Source organism: Mesoplodon densirostris, chromosome 4, assembly GCF_025265405.1.
Source record: "Mesoplodon densirostris isolate mMesDen1 chromosome 4, mMesDen1 primary haplotype, whole genome shotgun sequence".
Classification (NCBI taxonomy): domain Eukaryota; kingdom Metazoa; phylum Chordata; class Mammalia; order Artiodactyla; family Ziphiidae; genus Mesoplodon; species Mesoplodon densirostris.
The window spans coordinates 170,622,850-170,634,717 of NC_082664.1; the positions used below are offsets into that span (position 1 = coordinate 170,622,850).

The window sequence follows — 11,868 nt, forward strand, 5'->3', positions numbered from 1 at the left end:
CTCTGGATTCTCATAGCACTTCAAGTCAGTTGGCACTGTCATAGCTCGGTTTATTTTCTTGGTTAACTTTTTAGTGTTTTGCATCCCTGGTGGGGTTTAAGGCTCTCACATAGCAGGGCACACATTGGTTTGTTAGTCTCTTTTTATTACTATTATTATGGGGGGGGGGGCGTTGCCACGCTGTGCAGCTTGCAGGATCTCAGTTGCCCGACCAGGGAATGAACCTGGGCCCTTGGCAGTGAAAGCGCCGAGTCCTAACCACAGGACCGCCAGGGAATTCCTGGTTTGTTATTCTCTTGACTCAACTTCACCCCAGAATCTGTCCTAAATAATTTTGACTAATTAGTACATCATGGAGATGTCTCTTGAAAAGCCGTGACCTAAAGAATCACTTGTTGAGACAAGAATCTGGAAAGCTGAGCTAGTCCTTGCATTACAGACAGTTGGAACGCAGCGATTCAAATAACTGGAAAGTTGAGGTGTAAATTCAGAGACCTGATGGTATTTTCATTTCCCTCTCCCCCTCCCCTTTCTCCATCTCTAAGGCTTTGCTACTTGTGACAGACCCAGTTCTTTTCAGCCCAGCTTAGACAGCCTGAAAGAGAAGGTAATTTTTTCTCTCAACGTGCATATATACAAACCTCAGTGAAAGATTGTGATTGGTCCAGACTGCAACTCAGTGACCATCCTTCAGTCAATCACTGTGGCTAAAGGAATAGGGAAATACAACTGGCCAGATCTGAATCACATGTGGTCCCTGTGGCCTGTGAATAAGCAGACCCATGAGAACTGCATGACAGTTCCCCAAGGGAAGGTTACCAAAAGAATGGGGAAAGGAATGCTGAGAAGAATCCTTCCGTCCCCCAAAATGACCTCCACCACAGCCCTAGTTCTCACCTGACACATGGTCCTGTTTAATTGTAACATAATAATTGTCACACTTTGTTGCACTCTTACTACGTATCAGATAATATGCCAGTACTTTGTAATGTAACTATGTGTACATTTATAAAGGAATATAATGTCTGTGCATTATCTCTCACCCTGTGAACAAGGTTAATGTTATTAGGCTCATTTTACAGTTGGAAAAAACGAAGATATAAATAATCCAGAGGACCTGTGTCTTAGTTCAGGTTGCTATAACAAAGTACCATAGACTGGGAAGGCTTATAAATAACAGATATTTATTTCTCAAATTCTGGAGGCTGGAAGTCCAAGATCAGGGTGGCAGCATGATTAAGTCCTGAGGAGAACCCTCTTCCAGGTTGCAGACTGCCTTCTGGGTGTATCCTCACAGAAAGCAGAAAGAGAGAAGCAGCAAGCTCTCTCATGACTCTTAAAAGGCACTAATCCTATTCTGAGGGCTCCACCCTCATGACCTCATCTAATCCTAATCACCTCCCAAAGGCCCCACCTCCTAGTACCATCACATTGGGAGGCAGGGTTGTAATACTATATGAATTTTGAGGGGATACATTCAGTCCATGACAAACTGCTCAATGCCACCTATGGGCTTCAGTTTCTGTCTGTGTGGAGGTTCTTAATACCTCTCAACCTCACAGAGATGTTTTAAACATGAAAAGAAGTATACCAAGGTTTTTGAGAGTTACTCATTCCTCCAGCATACCTGGCCCTGCCTCTTCCCACCTGCAGCCTTCCAAGCCTCCAAGAGCTCTCCTGACTCCTCCACTGCTATCAGGGATGCTCCTTACTCTGGATCCCCTGGCAACACACCCACAGTGCTCTCCTAGATGTGCCGGCTTCCCTTCCATATCACGGACAGGGATGTTCGCTTCTCCACTAGCCCATAGTTACTGAGAAAGGGGATCATTTCTCATTTACTTTCATATATAGCATGTGTTTAACCCATCCATGATAGGTTTTAAACAAACATTTTAAAATTCATTAATGCTTTTTTAAAATTAATTGATGCGTAAGGGAGGAGTTCCCCTTAGATTCAAGACACAGCTATTTGGGTTTCAAATAAAAGTACAGAATGTCAGACTATAAGAGGTCCCCTAGGGAATTTCCTGGCAGTCCAGTGGGCAGGACTCTGTGCTTTCACTGCCGAGGGAGCAGCTTCTATCCCTGGCTGGGGAACTAAGATCCTGCAAGCTACGCAGCGTGGCCAAAAAAAAAAAGAGGTCCCCTAAATCCAGGGCCAGTCTGCAAACTATTTGTTACTGATCCACAACAAAATAGGTCAAGAAAGTGAGAATAAGCACGTAGTAACTTTTATAACAATTACGTTTGTCTGTTGAATTAATGATGAAGAAAAAGTTAGACTTGTATTCTGTACGTCTTCGCTTTTTAGATGTATTTTTCTAATAACTCACTTTTACTGTATTTTATGAAGTTTCAGTGCAAAATGCACTGGGAAGTAAAAATAATAATTCTGTACCAGAGATCATTTGAGCAGCACAATTTCATCTAAACTCTCACTCAGAGCAGAAGCCCTTTCTCTATTTCTGGCCAACCAGCCTCTAACACTTTCCGGTAAACATTCAAAATTCGCACCACCTAATTTCCACTTGCAGATTTTTTCCTAACTTAACTATTTGTATTCTGACCTTGGAAGGTTCTCCTGCTCTGTCAGAGGAGTTGGGGTGTGACAGGCTCCAGCAAGGCTAATGTAGATCTGAGGCTCAGTTTTCTGCAAAAGAACAAACCTTCTATTTTTGACATTTTATGATCCCAGGTTTCATTCATGAGCTTTTCTATCCCTCTGAGACATAAGACAAGTCCCTGCCACCAAGAATAGTCCAGTGCAGCCATTCCCTTGAAGAAAGCTCCCTTTTTGACATTTAATGACTTGATTATACAACTACAGTATATCCCATGTACCATTTACATGGGATAAATAATACTAGATTATTCAAATCCAAATAAAGTAAAGGTTAATAGAGTTGCTGTAGAAAGCAGATCTCTGCTTTCCTATAAATCGTTAAGTTTAGTAGTAGTAGCAATAACAATAATAATACAGCTAACAATCATTGAGCACCTATTATATGCCAAGCATTGGGTTAAGTGCTTTGCATAAATTATCTCGTTTATTCTTCAAAATAACACTTAGAAAGGCAATGTATATTTCTTATCTGTATATTCCCATTATACAGATAAGAAAACTGAGGTATGGAGAGGTTAAGAAACTCTCCCAAACACATGGCTAAAGAGGGGTTGGGCCAAGATTAGAATCCTACTGATGTGAACCCCAGAGCCTGCATTCTTTTTTTTTTTAATTTATTTAATTTATTTATTTTTGGCTGCATTGAGTCTTTGTTGCTGTGCTCAGGCTTTCTCTAGCTGTGGCAAGCAGGGGCTACTCTTCATTGCGGTGCGCAGGCTTCTCATTGCGGTGGCTTGTCTTGTTGCAGAGCACAGGCTCTAGGCACGTGGGCTTCAGTAGTTGCGGCACACAGGCTCAGTAGTTGTGGCACACAGGCTTAGTTGCTCCGTGCCATCTGGGCTCTTCCCGGAGCAGAGCTTGAACACGTATCCCCTGCATTAGCAGGTGGATTCTTACCCACTGTGCCACCAGGGAAGCCCCAGAGCCTGCATTCTTTCTTTTTTTTTTAAGGATTTTTTTTTTTAATGTGGACCATTTTTAAAGTTTTATTGAATTTATTATAACATTACTTCCGTTTTATGTTTTGGTTTTTTGGCCACAAGGCATATGGGATCTTAGCTCTCCAACCAGGGATTGAACCTGCACTCCCTGCATTTGAAGGCAAAGTCTTTAACCACTGGACCACCAGGGAAGTCCCTGAGTCTGCACTCTTAACCACCATGATATGGGGAGGGGGGAAATGAAGGGCATAAACAAACCAAAAAAAGTGAAGTATGCTAATTTTTCAAATATGGGTGCTATATTTTTCATGTCAAATACTATTCAACTATTTATTTAAAATAATAAATTTACTTAAAGTTATTTAAATAAAGCAACATAGCATTCTCTCAGTATTTTTAATAGATTGAATAAAACTAAAATCCCTCAGCCTTATTGTAATTAAGCCCACCTGCATGCAGACTACAAGAAACCCACTTTATATTTTTTTATTGCTTTGGAATACTTATTTTTATTTTTTTTATTTTTTTGGCCACAGAGCACAGCATGCGGGGACCTTAGTTCCCCCACTAGGGATCGAACCCACGCCCGCTGCAGTGGAAGCATGGCATCTTAACCGCTGGACCACCAGGGAAGTCCCAAGAAACCCACTTTAATATTAAGATATAGTTTAGTTTAAAATAAAACAATAGAAAGAGACATGGTATGCAAGCACTGGTGACAAGAAAGCTGGAATGACCATATTAATATCAGCCAGGGAGATTTTAGGTCAAGCCATATCATCAGAGAAAAAGAGAGACATTTCAAAAGGTCAGTTCATCACAAAGACATAGTGATTATAAATGTGTGTGCACCTAAAAACAGGGCTTTAAAATATATGAAGCAGGGCCTCCCTGGTGGCGCAGTGGTTGAGAGTCCGCCTGCCAATGCAGGGGATATGGGTTCGTGCCCCGGTCCGGGAGGATCCCATATGCCGCAGAGCGGCTGGGCCCGTGAGCCATGGCCGCTGAGCCTGCGCATCCGGAGCCTGTGCTCCGCAACGGGAGAGGCCACAACAGTGAGAGGCCCACGTACCGCAAAAAAATAAATAAATAAATAAATAAATAAAATATATGAAGCAAAAACTGACAGAACCAAAGGGAAAGACAAATCCACATTTGCCATAGAAGATTTCAACACTCTTTATTCAGTAACTGGAAGAACAAGTGTCATAAAATCAGCAAGAATATATAAAACCTTACTATCAAAATCAATCAAATTGACTCAGTTGACATTTATGGAAGCTACAACTAATAACCAGAGAATACACTTTTTTTAAAGTGGCAGGGAATATTCATCAGTAAAGACCATATGCTAGAATACAAAATAAGTTTCAATAAATTTAAGAGGATTGAAATCATACCGAGTATATTTGCCAACTATAGCATAATTATATTATAAATTTATAACAAAAAGAAATATATGAAATATCCAATTATTTTAATATTAAGAAACATACTATAAAATAACTTGTGGTTCAAAGAAGAAATGAAAAGGGAAGTTCAAAAATATTTTGGGGCTTCCCTGCTAGTGCAGTGGTTAATAATCTGCCTGCCAATGCAGGGGAAACGGGTTTGAGCCCTGGTCCGGGAAGATCCCATGTGCCACAACTACAGAGCCTGCAGCCTAGAGCCCTCGAGCCACAACTACTTAAGCCTGTGCACCTAGAGCCTGTGCTCCGCAACAAGAGAAGCCACCGCGATGAGAAGCCCATGCACCACAACGAAGAGTAGCCCTCGCTTGCCACAATTAGAGAAATAGCCTGTGCACAGCAACAAAGACCCAATGCAGCCAAAAATAAATAAATTTATTTAAAAAAATTTTTAATCAGTATAATTCATCACAATAAAAGAAGTAAGGAGAAAAATCATTTAGTAATTTCAATAGATGGCAAAAAAAGAATTTGACAAAATTCAACAACCATATATAATAAAAATAAATGCACAGGGAAATAGGTCACAGAATATCTACAAAAAAACCCTACACTTTATACTTAATGGTGAAATGCTGAGTGTTTTGTCTACTCTTGCCACTTCCATTCAACATTTTATTCAAGTTCTTAGTTATTGAAATAAGACAAGAAAAATAAATAAAAGACATACAGATTGGAAAGAAGAAATTAAAACCATCTTTCAACACAGATGAAATAATTATGAACATAGAAGTTATGAAGAATCCATAAAAATCTCATTCTGTCAGTTCAGTGCTCCTGGGGTTTTTTCTTGCTGCTGTTTGTTCGTTTTGGTTTGGTTTTTTTGGTCAAGCCACATGGCCTGCAGGATCTTAGTTCCCCAACCAGGGATCAAACCTGGGGCCCCAGCAGTGTGAGCACGAAGTCCTAACCACTGGACCACCAAGGAATTCCCAGTCCTCCTGGGTTTTGAGTCAGTTGAGTTTGAACTGTTGGGAAGGTTCCTGGATGAATAAACTTTACAAATTTGTCAGATACCATCATCTAAAAATTCCACTGAAGTACAAGGCAATCAACTATATGAATATTTTTGTTCCAGATATTTTTATCCAAGTACCTATAGATTTAACTAACATGCAAGTGAATAAACAGATATATATGTAGAAATCAGTGTTAAGAAATTCCATGCAAAATGTAGAGAAATGTCTAAGAAATCTGAGTTTAGGAACTGAAATTCAGAGATTCTAGACCCTTCCTAAGTAGTATGTCTGAAACAAAACTGGTATCAGGTAAGCAACAGCCTGGATTATGTCTTCAGTTTATGACTGTGTATGAAAAAGGAAATAAATTTGTAGAATAGATTCCATACTTTTTAAACCCTTTCTTAACACATTAAGTTATGTTTTATTAAATGCTTTAGAAACATATGTAATAAAGCAACTAATAATATGCCATAGGCTTTACCACAATTAAATAAACAAAACTTTAATTGCAGAAAATGTGTTCTACAGTAAAACACATACATACGGAGTCAAGAGCCTACCCTTTGACCTAATTCTATTCCTGGGATTTTAGCCTAAAGAAATACAAGATTCCTGAATTGTTTATGCACAAAAACGTTCATTGCAACATTTTTTATAACAATAAAAGAATGGATTCTGCCTAGACGTCCAACAAAAGTAAACCAGAGTTCAACCACGGGACAGACTATTACATAGACATATATGAGATATAGAAAGATGTAATAATATGGAGAAAGTAATCATTGCTAACATTTATTGAGTACTTTCTGAAAGCCAGGAATGGTGTTAAGGGCTTTATGTTGTGCTCCAAAGACAAAGAACAAGATAAACTCAAAGGGCCTATATTGCGAGAACAAAGAGTTACAGGACTCCTATCATTCTGTCACAATGTGACCATTGCAATGTCTCAGAGCCCTCCCAAGCAGCATGCCCTGTCCCTTTCCCATCCCATATAAGGAAAGACATTTGCTCTGTTTTTCTCCCGCTCAGCACACTGAAAGTATACATACTCTGCCCAGTCAGCAGAGGACTTGCAGTTTCCGTGGCTATGAAAACAGACAAGCAACCCACCCTTCTCTTTAATAAACTCTATTTTCCTTAAACTCTGCCTTGTGTCTGGAAATGCTTTTCCAACCCGCGCTTGGACCACGACAGGCTTCACACATACTAGCTCATTCCATCTTCATAAGAGTCCTATTGGAAAAAGTCCTTTCATTGCTCCCATTTTAGAAATGAGAAAGTAATCTGTAGAAAGATTACTAACTTCTCCAAAGTCACACAGATATTGAGGAAGCTGGCATTTGAACCTAGGCAGTGATACTCCAGAGACTGCCTGCACTTTACCAGTGTTAAACCAAAAATATAGGATGCAAAATTATAGAAAGTGATCATATCTCTCACATTTTCAAAAGGGGAGAGGGGGACAGAGGGGGCAAAATGCATCAGAAGATTAACAATGGTTTTCTCTGTGTGGGGAGTTCATGGGTTTTTTTTCCTTTCTACTTTCTGCATGTTCTAGTTTTTCAATAATATAAATAGAGATGTTTATCACAGACATTCATTTTAATCCACCTTCCAGTCCTTGCTTATGCATAGTCTTTTAAGTTAAAAAGGAAATGGCCCTCCCCCAAATCTGCCCTCCAAGGCCACACCTGGGAGGATTGGCTGTGTCCACTCATGCTACCCAGGCAAAATTTACATGAGACAAGGTTAGGATTTAGCCTTCAATGCTGAAGACTCATTCAATTTGCCTGCACAAAGCCCTTCCCTCTTGTCCCACTTTCTATGACCCTCTCCACCAGCCCCATTCCATTCCCCAGCTTGTGAATCCCTTTGAGGAAAACGACCTAGTCTAACGCACATTTCCATCCCTCTCCAGGCCTAGACCAGAACCTCACATATAACTCCCATATAACTTAATAAATAAAAATTTGAAAAGCCAAGATGCTGTGATCAGAGGAGAAAAGTTCCCAGAACAAAAAATACGACTGTGGACTTCAAAGGGGAAGAGGCCTTCTCCTCCAGGTGGATCAGATCCTGCTCCAAGGCGTGAGGATAATGATCTAGCCCTGCGGTGCCCATTGTGCAGCACCACCCAGATTCCCTCCTGTGGGCTGGGGCAGGGTGGGGGACAGCAGAGTACAGACATCACTCCTTCAGCTGCTGCGAGTGTTGGCGGCTAACAGTCCCAGTTGAATCTCTTCCTTCTCCCTAGAGGAAGACCACAACCAATGACTGGGAAGTGTCCTGGTACAAAGACACTCAATCTGGGACAGCTCCAAAGAGCCGTCCCAGCTCTGAGCTCCCCTTGAGATTGGCTGAGGCCCTCGTTGTTGCCTTGTAGCTCAACCGTTCCCTCTGCTCCGTCCTGTTTCCTTCACTCCTTGAGCTGTTGATACCAAGCGCACTCCTCAACACGACTTCTGCATGCGAATCTCCATCTCGGAGTCTGTTTCCCAGAAACCTGACCTAAGAGAACCTCTGGAAGGCAACAGGTCCCGCTGGGGCCTGATTGTTAATAAGATAGAGGTGCCCCGCGTGGGTTGAGGCCAGGAGTTCAGCCAAGTGGGAGGATACCCAACAGATTTTTAAGTCTTAGGAAGGCAAGGGGCAAGTTCAAGAAGGTGGGTAGTGGGGGTGTTGGGGTCAAATGCAGGGAGGGGTGATTGAGTCCTGGTAGCCGTAGGCAGACAGAGTCCGACAGGTGAGGTGGGCAGGGACTGAGTAAACCAGTTTTCAATGACCTTAATAAGGAGGTTGGTTAACCACGATCCTAAGACAAAAACAGATTTCATACTGCCTGCTAGAAATCAGCACTAGTGTCCCAAGGGTGTAGATTATACGGCCACAAAGCCAGAGGCTTCAAGAAAGAATTTGCCTTTTATTGAGGCAAATAGAGAAATGTTGGATTACCTCTCAAAACACCCCATAAAGACTCTGGTTACAGGAAGCATTCCACAGGAGGAGATAATGTCCTTTCCATTAAATCCAGGTGCTAGCCAGCATCTCTGATAATCCCTGAAATTACTATTGACAGCTATCTGTGGCACATCATCATGTCACGCACCATTCTGACAAAACATACATGAGGCACAAATGCTACCACCTCCATGGCTGTATCGTGACATCACAGCCATTTAGCTCATTGGGCCGCTAAAGCTTTCCAAGCACAGTATCTAAATCATATGAATGTTTATACCTTGAGTCCCCCACTCAGGTGTCCCCACACACTCACAGGCTGGCCCAGCAACAACCCAGGGCCTGCATGACTAAAAGCTACCTATCCAGGGCTTCCCTGGTGGCGCAGTGGTTGAGAGTCCGCCTGCCGATGCAGGGGAGACGGGTTCGTGCCCCGGTCCGGGAAGATCCCACATGCCGCGGAGCAGCTGGGCCTGTGGGCCATGGCCGCTGGGCCTGCACGTCCGGAGCCTGTGCTCTGCAACGGGAGAGGCCACAACAGTGAGAGGCCCGCATACCGCAAAAACAAACAAACAAACAAAAAAGCTACCTATCCAGATGGGAATATGGCCCTTCTCAGGATGTGGATACCACCAAGGCCCCCAGAAGGTTCCAAGGCAGACAAAAAGCAGAACCCTGAGAAGATGCAGAAAAGCAGGAGATATACCAGCTATACAGGTGAGGCTGTCAGATCCGGTCTATCATCTTAAAATCAACCAACCCAGTAGCAATCAAAACCATTAGAAACAACTATTCTTTGACTCCACTCTTGGAAAGTTACCACAGTTATGTTTGCACATGTGTCCAAGAATATTAAGCTAGGATAGTCACTGTCTCACCTTGATGTCAGCTAGAGACTCCTAGTTTCTTGGGATCCATGTAAGACCAAATAAAAGCCACATAGAGAACCAAAGCACCCTCATGTCCACCCCACCCAAGGTTTCTTCAAATTCCCAGGAGGGAATTCCCTGGTGGCCCAGCGGTTAGGACTCCGTGCTTTCACTGCGAGGGTCCGGGGTTAAATCCCTGGTCGGGGAACTAAGATCCCACAAGCCGAGTGGTGCAGCCAAAAAAAAAAAAAAAAAAAATCAGAGTTCCCCTACCCTCTCCTCAGGTTCAATCATTTACAAAGATGGCTCATAGAACTCAGGGATATGATAAAGGATACAGATGAACGGCCAGATGAAAAGATACATAGGCAGGGTTCAGAAGCATCCCAAGCACAGGAGTTTCTGTCCCTGTGGAATTGGGGTGCACCTCCTTCCCAGCACATAGATGTATTCACCAACCCAGAAGCTCTCTGAACCCCATTGTTCAAGGATTTTTACAGAGGCATCATCACGTAGGCATGACTGAATTTTAACTCAATTTCTAGCCCCCTTCCTCTCTCCAGAGAATAGCAGGTGGGACTGAAAATTCTATGCTTCTAATCATGACTTGGTCTTTCTGGTGATCGGTACCCATTCAGGAACCTACCAAGAGTAGCCTCATCAGACAAAATATTCTCCTATTATCTGGGAAATTCCAAGGGATTTAGGAGCTCTCTATCAGATACTCCTACCACTCAGGAAGTTACAAGCATTTTAGGACTTCTGCCAGAAACCAAAGTCCAGATATGAGCAGGAACCGGGGGTCAAGACCAATATATATATTTCTTGTTATTTCACATACACCCACAGCAGGTCTCTCACTGGCTGCCTCATTTTGTACAACACCCAGTGTTCAGCCATGCTTGGTTTCAATGAATGCGTACCAAGCACTATGGTAATCACTTGACATACATTATCTCATTTCACCCTCACAAAAACCCTATGAAGAGGAAATTATTTTTATGATAAAGAAACTAAGCCTTAGCAAAATAATATAATTTATGCCAAAGTCACATAATATATTAGTTAAGGGATTAGCTATGCTGCTGTAACAGAAAGAGCTAAGTATACAGCAGCTTAAATAAGATAGAAATTTCTCTCTCACATAACAGAGGTGAGAGATGGATCTGCTTTCTTCAACACATAGCTTCCAAACATGCTCCAATTATTGCTGATGCCCAGCCAACGGAAATGGGGGGAGAGGGTTAGAACCAAGTATCATTAAGAAGATGATCCAGGGCCTCCCTGGTGGCGCAGTGGTTAAGAGTCCGCCTGCCGATGCAGGGGATACGGGTTCGTGCCCCGGTCTGGGAGGATCCCACATGCCGCAGAGCGGCTGGGCCCGTGAGCCATGGCCGCTGGGCCTGCGCATCCGGAGCCTGTGCTCCGCAACGGGAGAGGCCACAACAGTGAGAGGCCCGCATACCGCAAAAAGAAAAAAAAAAAAAAAAGAAGATGATCCAGAAGTTGCATGTATCACCTCTGCCCACCTCCCACTGGTCCAAATTCAGTCACATGTCCAGAGTTAGGTGGGCAATAGAGCCTGTAGCTGAGAAACCACGTGGCCAGTGAAAACTCTTAAGACATGCTTTTACTAAAAGGAAGAAGAGAAAGTGGATGCTGGGAGAAGTTAACAGTCTCAGAAGACCAACTTCTACGTAAAGAGCTACACTGAAATCCTGGCCTGTTTGTATCCAGAACCATCTTTCTTAATCACATCAAAGCACCTCTCTAAACACTTGAAAAACTTTCTTTCCTTGCAGTCTGTGATTTTCCTCTGTTTCTGCTGAAGTTCAGGTCTCTTCAGGCCTGAAGGTGGGGATCTCACCCCCTCACCCTCCACTCTACCCCACCCTCCAGCCTCCCCCCATGACTATAACTGGCTCCTCAAGTACTAAATTATCCTTGTGGTTTTCCTATATCCTGCCCACAACTTTGTCAATAATCCCTTTTATAAGCACTCTGCAGGGAGTTCCCTAGCACTCCATTGGTTAGGACTCAGCA

The 11,868-nt window shown here is 42.7% G+C and overlaps 1 non-coding gene across 1 annotated transcript; it reads right to left on the bottom strand.

Moving 5' to 3' along the window:
* Positions 1-5,891: 5,891 nt before the first annotated feature.
* TRNAV-CAC (transfer RNA valine (anticodon CAC)) lies at positions 5,892-5,964 on the bottom strand. Its single transcript has one exon. It is a non-coding gene; the product is annotated as a tRNA-Val (tRNA).
* Between the last annotated feature and the right edge of the window lie 5,904 nt (positions 5,965-11,868).